General features: G+C 37.0%; 1 protein-coding gene across 1 annotated transcript in view; it reads right to left on the minus strand.

Moving 5' to 3' along the window:
* The window catches only part of LOC126768049 (uncharacterized), a 252387-nt gene extending 236746 nt beyond the window's left edge, over positions 1-15641 (minus strand). The window contains exon 1 of the mRNA XM_050485929.1: positions 15353-15641. The gene's annotated coding sequence lies outside the window, so the exon portion shown is untranslated. The remainder of the gene's footprint in view (positions 1-15352) is intronic.
* Positions 15642-15951: the final 310 nt, after the last annotated feature.

A 15951-nucleotide genomic window follows, 5' to 3' on the forward strand; every position in this document is an offset into this window, starting at 1 on the left:
ACAACAACGGAAATATCTGGGGAAATGCATGCAGCAAACATGAGCTTCTGAGCAAGTACAGGGCAATAAGCTGGAAAAAACACTAATAAATGTTTATGTAGAAACATATGCATACATTTATATATGTATGGGTGTTCGTATATACATATTTAAGTGTGTATGTTCGCACATAGAAGCTCTACGCCCAATTGTTTGTTGCAGACTTGAAAATCAGCGTTAAGGCGAGATTTCGCGCAACATTTAACATATGAATAAATGTATATACATACATACGCTTTTACACATACATAGATACGGTTTGCAGCAAGACGACAGCAACAAAATACCGCAAATTCGTTGCCACATGCACCATAAACCGTAGCGTCACCAGCAGCGCGCCCTTAGAAGTAAGCGCCAACCAGACATGGAAGCACACTTGAAGCCATCGAAAGCCAAATGAAGCTGCCTGAGCGCGCACAAACTCACAAACATATGTATATATGAAGTGTTTTCGTATACCCATCTCTTGGTACTGCGTAAGGCATCTAATTCGTTTTAGCTCGGCGTTGCGACGGCATCATAACGTAAGCCAATCCACCAATCCGTCAACAATCAACAAAAAAAACGGCTAAAATCAAACGATAGCTTAAGGTGTGGAAAGTTCGCGGCAATTGGTGGAAAAAATATTTATGCACGTGAATAGGTGCGCCTGTACCAAGTACATATATACATACTATACATACAAACGCAAGCACACATACGCGTGCAGTTTTTCAACTTCAAAGGCACGCGTTGATTTTTGGCGGCATTTTTCGTGGATTGCGCGCGACAGCTTGTCAAGCGGGAGATTTAATGTATTTGATTGAAAGGATATTTTACGCCTTATTCATCATGCTAAATAATAATTCATGCGGTTTAACTTTGATTGATGACAATTACGCGCACACACAAACATATACATACAAACATGTATAAGGATAAAAAAATGGAGCTCTAATGGATGTGACGGTAAACAGAAACGAATATAAAATCACAACGAATTTCTTGAAATCTCGGTATTATATGATGGCAATTTTTCTCTTCGAACTTTATAGACAATTTTAAAACTAATTGTACCAAAACTGTACAGAGCCGCTGTAGCAAATACTGAACTTAGGTTAATTAATTATTCCCATGTTACCAGCATTGTTCTTATCAATACGTTCAAGATCTCTTGAAGTTTCGAAGTACTTTCGAAGTTTAAACTATTCGGTTGACTGTATCAGAATCTTAAATCTACACGTGGGCACAAACACTTGAACTCTAGCATGATCGTTGGACAAGGGAGCGAAGAAGTAGTTGGGCCGTCAAACTTATCTACGATATAGAGATGTGGCACAGCAGAAAACACGGCGAGGTGAACTACTAGTTAACAAGCTCCGAATTTCCGAAAATATTAACCTGTATAACAAATAGTAGGGAAAGTAGCAAATACTGCATGCATTTACGGAAACTAAGCACTAGACGACGCAAGCCACACCTTTTTTAAGTGCAAATGATGGAAAGAAGTACGGCGGATATTAGAAAACGAGCTTGGACAACTCAACACGGAAAAGCCAGTTTTAAAATTGCTAGCTGCTGGCGAAAACTGACAGCAAAAGAGGGACATGGACGCGGTGTAACCGACTCCGGAGAATTCGAGTCAACAGAAGGTGAGCCCAATAGCTTAAGGCTGGCTACGAACTCTTCCAGGACGCAGGGAGAAAATAAACTGACCTGTAATGGATCCATCTTGAAAACCTTGCCGTGAAGTAATGCGAAAACGGTTCCGGGAAAAGAAAAACATCTATGAGAGATTTAGTGGTTATACCACTCACGCTGGATTACTATCTCTTTAAAGTGGGAAGGCATATAAACCCTCCTATGGCCAAATATAATAAAAAAAATAATAATAATTTGTTTCCTTCCAAGCCAATTTTAGGAAAAAATATGCTACAAATGGCTGGTTCGAGCAAGTTAGCTTGAATTTATATGCTCTGCTTGACAACACAATTTCAGGAGCGCTGGCATTAGTAGGTAAAATAAATATTTTTATCTGCGATAAAATCTTTGTGATCTCGAAAAATAGTACCTAGCGATAGCTCGGCAAAGGATTCACTATATATATGATAATGATAATGACCAACAGCTTTTTTTTCGAGAAACTCAGAGATGCAATAGTTAATTTATGATTTCTTCAGAGCATGTTGATTAAATATTATTTTAACTGCGGTATTATTTTCACTCCCCATAAACAACTTCAGGAGAATGCAAACTTCATACATTTATGCTTAATTTTACGTTTCAATCTTTATGGGTAGAAATTAATGGCTAGTTCATAAGCATTAGGAAAAGCTATATAAGGATAATAGGCATGGTTTTCAATAAATATGGTAATCGATTTCTTTGTATTTGAGAAACCGCCATTTTGTCCACAAATTTATTTCGCTTTTTCCTTCAACTAATTACTAGTTTTAACATTACATTAACGTAATCTGTTTGGTTTTTTAATTACAGAGGATCACGGTCAGAGATATAGGGGTCACCGCAAAACGTCTTTTTTAAGGAGCTAACTGAGATCAGATGTAGTTTTTTTCCAAATAAATATTTTCACTTATACTAAGTCTTAAAAATACATTTAAAAGATACCATAATATGTGTACAAATTTTTGGATCAATAAATTTCAAAGAGTAAAATCTGAAAAATTCGCTTTTTTCGGCCTTCTGACTGTACATGACCAAGCTCACATGCATAATTTTCACGGACAATTGCTTCGATGGTAATGCATACCTCTTATGGCTTTAATTGCAAATTCAGACCTCAAAAACCATAGGTCAAAATCGCCCAGATAAGTTTTTCTGTTTTTAAACTCAATTCATTCACTTTCGCTATTTTGCCTTTTCAATTATTTAAAAAATGTTGCATCACAAAAGAGCTACCCTAATACACACTCTTGCATGCACAGTGCATTCATATTTCCACTCGCAATTACAAAGATGTAAGTATACCTGCAACAAGCCGTTAAGTGCCTTCCTTATTGGCCACATTACAAGCACAAAGAAGCTCCATGGAACAACTTCAATTTATGTTACTCATACGCCACGGCGACGCCCAGTCAGCAATATATAGTCTGAGGTAGCTACCCCGCCTGTGCAGCTGGTAACCGCCGTCGCTACCCACAAACGGCGTGTAAATTACATTCATTACAGCGTGCTAACATTTATGGACGCAACATGACAGGCGAAAAAGTGTCGAATTACAAAAATCTTGTGAAAAGGTGCGAGAATTGTAGGTGACAGTTGTAATGCGGCTGTTAGCAGCCAATAGCTGTGATGTTAGACTCAGTGTGTACTTTTTTTGCGCCCTATTTAACATGTTGCTAGATTTCAATATTTTTTGTTATTTTTTGGTTGCTTGCGCACATGCAGGACAACCACTCGCATCGGCAAATCTCGACACAAAACACACGTATGCCTAAAGATGATATGCTCGACACATACACTTGCACGGCATATACAGACGCCAAACTATGCTCTATCGGCGAGTGAATCACACAGTTCCACTTTGATAAAATTCCTGTCATTTTGTTGTTGTGTTTTTTTCTTTTTGTTATTTTTTGTTTTGCAAATTTTAATACTCCGTTTGGAAGGCTTCAAAGTGGAAGTTCACGAAAGTGTGTTAAAATCTGGCACACCTACACACTAACACACACACACATGCACGCTCATCGTTTCTATCTTGTTTTTTTTGCCAATTTCGTTTACAATTCGCAGCCGGAAATTTCAATTTGACTTTACGCCTTTTTCAACCAATCCATCTACTCGCTTCAAAGAGACTGATAAATTACGCAAAACTTTTGGAAGTTGAGTAATAACAAGTTGGCAACGTCAAAAAAGCTAAGTAAATGGAAAAGCGAAATCATGAACGCTCGCTCGTCAAACAGCATAGAAAAGCGTGTCGCAAAGAATTAGTTTGCGTGAGTATGTATGTGTTGGTGTATATGGCCTAGAACTGTTGATGAGTGATTCGATATGCTGTGTGTGGCTTAGTGACATGAAGTTAGATTGTAGTTGCCAAAAGGAAAGCAATTAAATTAAAAACCTTTCTATTTTACATAATAATACGGGCAGTTGGGAACATAAAAAGTGAAAATAAAAACAAAAAAAGACTTTTAGTGAAATTATTAATTAAACAGAAATGATTTTAGCTATGTCTGGCAGAGTGAAAAGGAAAAAGATTCGAAAACGCATTTCGGATTTTGGATTGTCGTCTATACAGAGGAAAGTAGCACAAACCGATTAGGGGAGGCTAAAGAGTTTTAGGCTTTGAGTAATTGTTTCGAAAACAATATTCTAATTATGCAAATCAAATTTTTGAAAACAAAACTGTTAAATATGCAAGAAAACTGGCTCAAGCTGTAACCACAGCGTCAGAATTCTTCTTTTTATATTGGTTGTGAAATATCTCCCTTCCGCCTTTTTGTCTTTTGAATTTCGCGGTTATGTATAAAGCGCTACAGAGCTCGGATCACGCAATGCGATGTATCTTTGAAAGGTTTTGACATAACCTACAAAACGTTAGCGTCGCATGATTCGCGCTATTTTAAAGTTTTCCTTCGTTAAAGGCAAATGCCTTGGAGAGACGTTCCGTGAGATTAATAGTGTTTTGGGGGATGGTACTATATCACTTCGAACTGCGGAAGAATAGTTTCCACGATTCAGAGCGGGTGAAAACGACAACATGGATAAACCAGCCGGCGGAAGACCTGTGTCGACAAATACCGATCAAAATCAAATCATCCACCATATAACGGACATAACGCCAAGTGATTACCACCTGTTTCTGTTCCTGTCCATGGCGAACGGCCTTGTTGATGTAAAGTTGAACTCAAAGGAGGCTTGTGAAAAGTGGCTGTCCTAGTTCTTCGCCAATAAGGAGGGGGGTATTAAGAAGTTGATGTCAAGATGGAAACAGATTATCGAACGAAACGACACATATTTGAACTAAATCCAATCACTGTAACACTTTTTATAAAGCATTGAAAAAAGAGCAAAAAAGCGGAGGGAGATATTTGATAACTGTATATTATGTACATATATTTAGAAGTGAGTACCGCCAAAGTCAAAGCAAATTCTGCAATCTTTACTTTCACTAATTGTTGAAGGTAAAAACCGAAAATTAATTATTTTTGCCGACACAAGCGCAAATTATACCTTTCAAGGTAGACACTCTCACATATGGAAAAATTCACGCATTCACTTTGAACATATATTTTGCAAGGTTTTGCGCCTTTTACGGCAGTCGGAGACAGACATAGCCAACTAAGGTGTCTAACTTTTACTCCGTACATACCAAGCATTACCTCAGAGGTCGAATGTTAGGCCGGCAGCAATGCTATGCGGTAACTTAGTAAAAATAGTACAGTGGTATGGAGAGTCTGGCATTTCTGATTCTCACAATATAACAGTGTGGAAACCGGAATTTAAAACGCACAACTTTTACGAAGAATTCACTGTAAAAAACGAAAATGGATGTTGACCTCAGAAGCTGCATAAAACAGTGACACTGAAGGGTTGCGACGCTGACTGCCAAAGCATGAAAATTTAATGATTTTTAATGACGAAGTAACACAAGCAAAAATTAAAAATCAATAAGCTTCAAGGCGGCACGTGTTGCGACCACAAAAATGTACTTAACCTATAAGTATTTAAATAATTACATTTATTATTTTTAAATTATCGAATAACTAATTTTAATCTGATTAAAAAATTATATAACAATTCATAGAAACCTCAAATCTCTGAACTTTTAAGATAACACTTTTGGACCAGTTTGGCGACAGTTACCAAATCAGCGCACCTTTTGATACAACGCAGTTTTTCACTCTCATTTATAAACGTAAGTGAGTGTGTTTGTATATTTAAAACTTGTATACGCCAGGGAAATTAATATGTTGTCAAACTTAGCGCACACCATTAAAGGACAAAGGACTAAGTTTTTGCAGGTACAACACCAACAATCGAACCGAACGTGCAGAAAGACAGTACAGTGCATGAATATTGAAAACATGAAAAAGATGTGCAACAAAGTAAGCAAGAGTGAGTGTACATTAAAATTTAAAATCAAGAACAACAACAAGCCGAAAACAATTAAACACAGCAAAATTGTTCACTAAGCATACTGAGACAAGCAGTGCCCGAACAGATAATGTGTACTGAAGGAGAGCAAGTAGTCTTTTTCGTTTAATGCAGCAGACATTTACTTGAGAAACCTTAACTTTTGCCTTATGAGATAACTTAAAAGCGAGGCTGTGAATTCAACCTAAAACCTGTTTCGCTTAATAATAATTTTTCGTTCGAACACTGCCTTCAAGTGATAGTAATGTGAGTGTAGTATGCGCAAAGACACGTGTATGGCTCGTGAATGGAAACGACAACTGCTTTATGTGGATTTCGCGGTTTGAACCTCAATTCTAATTGGTTGTGTGACATCATATAGCCTTATGAAAATACAAAGGCGAATACAGAATATATTACTTATTAAGAAATATGATAAAAGGCAACGCAAAGCAGACATTAATAAGTTGAAATGTTAACTTTAAGTTATTTAGTATTTTTCAAAGATTTTTTCATTGCACTGATCGTCAATAATCGAGATCGCTGACTCGGTGAGTAAAGTTCAGTCGTACTCTTTTAAAAATTACAGCATATAGGATATAGATGATTGAAGAAATCATTTCCCATATATAGAGTGGAATCGCGAAAATCTTTGAAACTAGTAGGTTGATGCATAATTTTTTTTCTAGTTTTACTTTTAACTAATTTGAAGCTGTTAAAAAAGATTTGAAGACAGACAAAGAAGCAACTTAAAGTAGAGAAAATCATAGTACTTTCATATATAAGTTCAAATTTTTTAGACTCAGAGGTCAACATTGCATGTAAGTAGGCTCTCCACAGTTAATAATATTGGGTCGAAAAAGTCTTTTCGTATTTCTAATGAAATTTCAACTTATTTTTTTATATCTATAATGAACTTTAATGAACCAAATATGTACCATTTTGGTCAACAACCTATGGACATTTTTCCGCTAGAGACATTATTCCGTCAGTGTAAAATTTTTCTGGTTTTTTTTCGCGAAAAACTGCGACAAGTAATTTTCACAGGTATCTCTTGAAGCCAACTTTACTCCATTAATGGAGTTTTGCATTGACCGAAGCAAATGGTAGTCCGGTGGTGCAGGGCCAGGGCTATATGGTGGATCTATTGACAAAATTCGAAAGAACTTTTTCGACTACCCAATATTAGCAGCTTCTTGGAGGTAAAAGTACGCGTGCAATATTTCCCATCAATATCTCATAAAGTGAGGACTAGTTCACCAAATCGGCTCCCTTCCTCAAACAGATAATTTCTATACATACATTATTTTATAGAGTTTCCCATGTTTTCTTTTGAGTGTTACAAACCTTGTGACAAATTAAATATACTGTGTTCAAGCTATAAAAGGCACAACAAACTTACTTTCTGGCTTCGAATAAACCTCCGCTTGAACAGTTCATTCCAAGCACTCAACGAGCCAACCAATAGAGTAACAAAACAAAATAGGTGGATTAAGTAATCTTTAGTAATTTAAATAAAGCGACAATCTAGCACGTGAAAAATGTGATTTTAGTTCAATTATATAAACAAAAAAAACCTTTTAGAATAATGACAATTTTGTCACGCACACCTACTACACCTTCGCCGTGCTATTAGTTAAATTACGGTTTAAGTAAATGGCTTGCCATCAAGTTTATTATGTAATAATAAGCGTGTTGTTTTATAAGCTGCCATTTAAAGTCAACATCACAACAACTTGTCTACCAACAACAACAAGCTCAAAACCCTAACGCAGCGTTTTCATACCTGTATTGAACCGAACAATTCACTTGCTGCTGCGACAAGCAGAGCTACAACCGCTAACTCAGCTTTACAGCGCCGTTGCGCCTAAAGATAGGCTTTATAAGAGTGTTCCACCCCACAGCTGTGCGTTATTAGTGTAAAATTCCATTAATTTGAGTAAACTAATCTGCGCTGTCATTCTGTATTCATTTGTTCGACATGAAATACAACAATAATAACAACGACAGCATCTTCTAATAGCAACAAGAACTGTAAATAAATGCGAAAGTAATAGTTAGCGAAGTGTGGGGTTAAAATGTCCAAACTGTCACTCTCCAAAACAAAAACAATTGCCAGATAATGATGTGCAGCAGTTTCGAGGTATGGTTTGTGTTTTGCTTGGCAGCAGACAGTTTTGTCATACTTACGTCAAAGTTCGGTCATGTCTTTTGAAGTTTTGATAAACCTAAGCTCTCCCACACAGTCGTCGGTTGTCTTTTTGAAGCTATGTAAGGTAAATAATTAACTGAAAGTAGGCAAATAAATTAAAATTTAATAACTCTTTACTTTAGTTATAGGCGCTCTACATTTTAACGCCACAGGACAAGGATTATGCTTTGGGGTTTTGACTGTGCTCAGTCTCAACGAAAATGCGTTAACCAACGCGTATGTAACTTCGTGCCACGACAGAAAAAGTCGAAGCTTTAGAAAAATCAGAGAGGGTAAGAATTAGATAAAGACCTCACTGAAGTCAAACGCGCCTTTACTTCACAGATTTTGGCTGTCAGTGTGTATCCGTCTTTTAGCAAAATGCTTTCTAAGCGTCTACTTTGCAAGTCACTAAGCACTGTACCGTTGTTTGGTGAAAGACAACTCTCAGAAAATTGCAAATTTCTGCGAAAGCAAAACCCTTTCTTCGATGAGCGGCTCTGCAAGGGTGCTAGAAATGTAAATATTCGGATTCTGAAAAATTTACCCGCCTAAGAGGAAAAGTACCCAGCTTGTTGTTGTCCTCATAAAAATGGCTCCGACCGCCTTTCAGGAAATAAAAAAATTTCAGGGACGACTCTCTTGGGATGACTAGTTGGAAATCTAGCTTGCGTTTAGTACCAATAAAAAGAAATATTCTAACTCACATATACATATACATACTCCCTGAAATATAGATCTGAAAAAATCGACCAGTTGTGATTTGTAGAACATTCCATGAATAATTTTGTTGCTTCTAATATGGTATTTCAACCAATAAAATTTCATGCCTTTCCAATATGAAAAAATAAGAGCCTTTTAGAGCAGTGTTAAGCCTAAATCAATTTATTTTTGTCACTTTTGCCATTAGTCGCAATTTTTGCATTAAGAACCACAAATTTATTATTACCTAGCTTGTCTAACTTAAAACAGACAGTCATTTATGTACATAACCTCGAGTAAAGGTATCACTGACCTCACGCTTTGAGTTGATGCGAGTAATCGGTGTCACCAGCATAGTTAAATTATTCATAACGACAGCATGTAAAGTGTTCAAGTGGTTTGCTCATTCATGTTAGCGTTTGAAGAAAGCTAGATTTTCTCTTTTAAATAAATAATGGTCAGCTAAATAAGCCATTACAGTATATTAGAAATTTTAAATAAATTTTAAGGTTAACTTTTCATCCATTCAAATGTAATATTCAGTATGTAAGGACATATAAAGAAAGGGTGTAGGAAATAGCAAATGTTGTTCTTTAAAAAAAGTATTATTATATGTGGTTATATAAGAAAATTAAAGTTTTATATCACGATGTTAAACAAAATGTAATACTTGGTTCTAACAGGAAAAGAAGGAATGTTCGATTGCGAAAACCTTGTATATATCTCTGTCTGTCTATCTGCCTCTTTCTTTCTATAACTATCTTTTTTCCTTCTCTCTGTCTCTTCCTCCCTCTCTCTCGCTCTCGCTCTTTCCCTTTGTTTCTGTTTTTTTCTCCTTCCCTACGTCATTGGCACTCTCTCTATCTCTTTCTCTCACCCTTTTCTATCCCTAGCTCTCTTTCTTGCCCCTCTGACAGCAGACGATTATACGAGAGTTAGTTAGTAAATAAAATTTGAAATTTCCGTGTTAATTTTTTTTAAATTTGCTCCAATAACCAAAAGAGTTGAAATTGCGTAATAAAAATTGGAATTTTCTTATTTTATTCGTGTGTCCTCCAAGGTTTGAGTCGTCTTCAAACAGCTCGTAGATTTATACGGCAATTTTTTTCTGGACACAAGCACTCTTGGAGATCTAAAATTACATACTGAGTTTTTTTTTACGCTTGTTCCTTTATTCCTAGGCTCGAATGCAAGTTTTATAAGTAGGTCATCATCTTATATTGCGTAGTTCAATTTTCACGAATGATTTTTAAAGGATCTAGAGTGTAATTAAGTGCTTCAAAGTCGTATCGTCACCAATATTCCACATATTCTGCACTCAATCAGGCTTTGAAATCTCCTTTTCCAAAAGCAGAAATACACATTGCTTGCTTTAACCTCCTTTTCGCTCTATACCCAACAAAAAATGTAAACTAAGTAACTTTATTTCCTTCAGCGCCTTTGGTGGTGTGCATGGTAACCCGAGCTGTGGCCAAACGACATTAACGCTTTGACATTTTCGTGTAGCGGCTTTAGTGTGGCGTAAGCAAAGCTTTACTTGCTTCACACTTTCTATGAATTACATGCGCTCTCCTAGCCAAACCACTCGAACCAACGCCTTTTTTCTGCTACTCAACACTTCTTCTGGCGAAATCATGTCATTTGGTCTTTTGTGCATTAACATTAATGAAAGCGTTTTATTTGTGCACTAACGGTACTGGTTTTTCTCATGAAAGCTTTTAAATTGGGTAACTGAAAGCTTTTTTGGCAACGGTTAGCGGTTTTTTTTGTGAAGAGGAAAGTTATAATTATTGCAAAAACAATATTTAAATAATGGGCATTGTTATAAGAGAATTTTATTTTTTCAGTAACAGAATATATGAAAAAACTTCTAATGCTGCAAAGAGATTGGTTTCTTCTTTCTAATGAATTAGTCTGCAAACTAATCCATCTCCGAATCCAAAGGTGCCAAGTTACCTTTACGGCAATACAAACGTTTGACCTGAATTTCGTCGACTTCATTTCGATATTCTTGTGAATATGGCGCTCTGCGAATCCGTGTAATATCCGGACGATCAAATTTTTTCGTGAAAGTCAATTCAACCTTACACAATTACGATCTATTTATGGTCCTCTACACCAACTCATCTTAAAACCTTAAACTCTCCAGGCGGTTCGCTTTCTGTACTGAATATTGTTGGAATAGTGACATGTATACCTTCCAACAAAAGTTTACGATTCATACGATGCGCAGTGATAGAATAATATTTGGACTCTTTACTATGGAGTCATGATCATCATGAACTACTGAAACACTTTTTGTTCCTGCTGATCCCGATGATTCCGCAAGACCATAAGTAGAAGTTGGTCAAGTTAGGTGACTTTTTTTATAGACCTCTTGTTCATAAATATTTGGGTAAACGAAAGCTCTCGGTTTCTGTTATTGGACCTCAATATAATGTATACTTAATGAGAATGCGTAGTCATTGGAGAACCTAAGGCATATTAAGATGGAAAAGAGACAAACAAAAATGGTCTTTCGGAGATCGCTATAATCACCGTATCGCTTTCAGTGGCATCCACGTAGAATAATAAAATCGATTTTTTTCAAAACTTTATATTCTTTTTTAAACGGTATGAACTTTTCAATCCAACAGTTTTTGTAATACAGCATAAAGTAAAATCCCCGAAATGATAGCCCTTGGCCGGATAAAATCCGGGTCAATTCAGGTGTATAGAACCGGCTGTTGTGGGAATTTATAGATGGATACTGTAGCAGGTTAAACTCCTGCTTATCCAGAATAGACACCGCCATATCTAACATATGTCCTGCGTGCAATGTGTCTCCGCATGACACTGGCCACCTCTTTGCATGCCCCACTAACCCCACTCATCTGACACCCCTCCCCCTTTGGTCAAACTCCATCAAAACAGCACATTTGTAGGGCCTACCGTTGAATGACGTCGACGGCAACATAGCTAATCCTTACCATCCAAACGGGGATTAGGTACTCGTTACAACAACATGATCCTTATTACATAAAAACAGCGGATTCGTAGAATAGTGTGTCTTATGACGTTTCGATTTCACTGCTCAGAAAATAATCAAAAACTATAGTAAGCTTTAGCAAACAAAGAAAGGGAAATCACCTTTTCGTTCGAAAGACCGAGCGCCGTACACGGAGGAGAAAAAGCCTCCAATCCGCTCCAATGAATCCAATCAAGCACAACTACGATTAGCGGCAGTAGACTGTCAAATCAACAAAAATCAGTCATGCATACACTTATTTCAGTTAAAACTCTGATTATTAGCAACCCGATGACATTTATTTACGACTACTTTATAGCTGTAATTTAACTATTTGGACAGTCCCACACGATCAGCGCTGTTATTTACATTCAGCGCTCAACTAAATTTTTGTGGTTGCCATTTGTAACTGTTAAGATTATCCTAGTGCACTACAAGCACATATCGGCTGGTGTGTGCTGCCACACTGTGCCGTTCGTTTTTGTTTGTTGTACGCTTACAACGTTGAATGGCGACACTGAAAACAAATTGCCAAGCGTCAAGTGCCATGTAATTACGACACATGACTGCCAACTGTGAAAAGTAAAACTGCGAAACGGGACCGTAACGTGTGTGTGCCATGTGCTTTGAAATGCGAACGAACATGAGCAGCAACAACAACTAAAGTTTGGGGCAGGAGGGGTGGTGTGGTGTGTTCACAAAAGCATCACATGGGAACAAAAAAAAAACCTAGTTATACGAAAAAAAAGTTAGCAGTATAGCAACAATATGTTCGCACAACAAACACACAACAGCAATACAATATAAGTAACAACAACAATCAGCCACAGATTGCGCGTCACGCTATCAGCAAAGCATTCCGTTACAATACGCTCCTATTGTCCGGGCTAAAGTTGTTGATTTTAGCAGTTGTTGTTGCTGTTGCTTATGCTATTAATTCACTCACCCATCAGTATTAGTTGGTTGCCTCCTTGCCACTCGGGGCAAGCGCAAGCAAACACACATATATTGTGAGATATATTTTTTTTTCTTATCCACTCGACACTAACTACTAACTAAATGACGCTGAAATAGTTTTTGCTATTTTTAATGCTATTTATATCGGTTAATGCGCTCTCATATGTGTGCCTATGTGTGTGTTGTCAGCATGTTAGCCATCGCTCAGCTGGCCCCAAGTAGGGATAGTGGCCGTGTGCGGTTTTGGTTCCAAGTTTTTCCTCCCTTTATACGAGTAGTGTGTCACAGCGAACCTAATAGATCAGCTTGGGAAGGTATTTTATAATTTAGTGTCATAAAAAGTAATAACTTTTAACAAGCGCGACATTTTATATGCCAATTTTATTTCGTTTTAACAACACGAATTGCGTTTTATAGCAGTATGGTTTTGTGGACGTGGCCTTGATCAAATTTGTTAACCCAGCTTGGCTAGAGAAGAGCGCGCAAATCGGTTATGAATTCTGCTAAATCTTTTCAACAGAAAACTATACAATTTTTGGGTTAATTTTGAAAGAATAAGCCACCACATACAACAAATTAGTATTTAGGAATGAATGACTGCTATCGGTATCCATGAATTACAGTGGACGCTGGGAGGCAAGATTATATCTAAAACAATTAAGTTATGTTATATTTGGATCTCTTGAAAGCTCATTATTACTACAAATCAGATACTAAGCTTAATCCTAGGCAATTTTGTGATGTCCCTATTGTCATATCCATTTCGTGTTCATAAACTGCTGACGAATTTAATAACTCCTACCCTTAAGACGTGACATTAAAAGGCACTGCTCTTCTTATTTATTCCATTCTCTTATTTTTCTATTCTTACTTTTCTGACAAAGACTTTTTTTTGATAGATAGCTATGAGCTTATAGATTTCTATTTGCTCACTTCTCAGTAGTTATTTTGCAGAGTATACTTCCAGTACGGCGTGTCGTATACGTAATCTTTAAAGGGATCCAATTGGATATGTCAAAAAATCGCACTTTTCATATATTTCCCAATAATCTCTGAAAATTTGAAGTTCATCGGGAAAGTAGTTTCGAAGATTACTTGTAATTTAATTTAGTATTGTCGGCACTCAAAACTTTAACAGCATTTTTTCGCGAAACGATGTTTCCATAGTCTAATTTTTTTTCCGAAACGGCTAGAAGGTTTAAGTTGAAATTTTCGCACAATTTGCTTCACTTCTTTGCTTTCACTCTGAAGTGCACGTTTCTTAACAAATAACCGACTTTTTTGATAAGCCGCCATTTTGTCAAGAAACAAATTTTGACCTTTCCTTATTCATTACCTGAATTCATATATAGGAGTTATAATTATTTTTTAGGATTCCAGTAAAAAAATCTTCCTCATCGTCAGACATCTTAAAAAACATTCACGAAAAAAAAAAATTTTTTTTATGACTTTCAAGTGGAGATAAGCCCTTAAAGAAGACTAGCCTCGAACAAGCCGCAATTCTTATAAATAACCTTAATTTATGCGTCGTATTCCAACAGATTATTAAAGCTGCTTGTGCTTGCTGGGCTACACTCTCACACAGACTCACCCATACATACACACATGAGTCCACACTCACGGTATATGTGGTTGAGTGTGCCACACTCAGCACTAACCGGCAGTATTGTCAACCAGCTGCAGTTGTTGTTGTTTCTAATGATATTATTGCTATTTTTGTTGTTATAGTTGTTGTTGTAGCTGTTTTATGTATCATTGTCGCCTGACAGCTACAATACTGCTTGTAAATTAATGTTATAATAATAGTTACTTACTTTAAATGACTTTGTTGCAATGTTGCCCAGCTCGCAACACGCAACACACATAGCACATATACACACATCCGCTTGTATATGCGAGGGTGTGTGTGTGTGTGTGGCAGCGCAAGTGTCCGCGTGTTAATTATAGTTGATTTGTGCACAATTGTTGTTCAACGAAAAGTTGCTGCTGAACAATTTTTTCTCATTCTTGCGAACACAGCATGTGACAGCAGCGACAGCAACAACAATAACACTGACAACTACAACGCGAACAACTACATTCAACTGAACGCACATAATTATATAATATTTGCGGCGCTGCATTGCTGTTGTTGTTGCTGTTGCTGTTAGTGTTGATGCGTGGTTAGAGCTTTTGTCGAGTTTACTTTGTATCCTTGTGGGAATTGATGTGATCCTCAGAGGAAAACCGAGTAAAGTAAACCGACAATCATGTAAGCATACAAAAGAGAATTTTTACACACACACACACGCAGATGTTCGTTGACTTGACTCGCGTGCATGTATGTGCAACTCGTTTATTAATGATTCTTCTTTCACATTTTTTATGCTTAAACACTTAACTGCCTGTTTGTTCGCTTTGAACGCAGACTACCCTTAGTTTCTCGTTTTGCGCCACATTTGTCGGTCACATTTCACCTCCGGGATTTATTGAGTTTTAATTAAAGCTTAGCGTTTTGTTAATGCCATTGTATTACATAATTCTTTTTTTTGTTTTGCTTTTGTTATTTATCTAATGGTCTTTTACGTGTCTCACCGTGCCCTAGTCCGTCGCGTCTTGCGCTGAGCCGAGACTGACAGCCGCAAAAGCGCATTATAATTAAAGTTGACGAATATCAGCTCGACACACTTTCCTTGCAGAGGCACGTAGCACTTGCACGCCTGCCTGCGTCTATGTAACTGTCATGCGCTCTTTCTCGTTGTTGTTGTCATTTAATCGTATGTTTATTTTATTACATTGTATATAAGTTGAAATTGATAAGCACTTTCTGTTTGGTTAGCAAAATGCGCAGGCCACAAAATTTTTTTGCTTTCTGATGGCTGGCGCTGATTGCGACTCGGCTAATGAGCAGTTTGTACGAATTTAATCTAATGCACAGCCGTGGCCAACTAATTAGATTTTTTGCGAAATTTTTTTTTATTGTATCATTGCTTAAAAATGA

Source organism: Bactrocera neohumeralis, chromosome 2 (assembly GCF_024586455.1).
Source record: "Bactrocera neohumeralis isolate Rockhampton chromosome 2, APGP_CSIRO_Bneo_wtdbg2-racon-allhic-juicebox.fasta_v2, whole genome shotgun sequence".
Lineage (NCBI taxonomy): Eukaryota > Metazoa > Arthropoda > Insecta > Diptera > Tephritidae > Bactrocera > Bactrocera neohumeralis.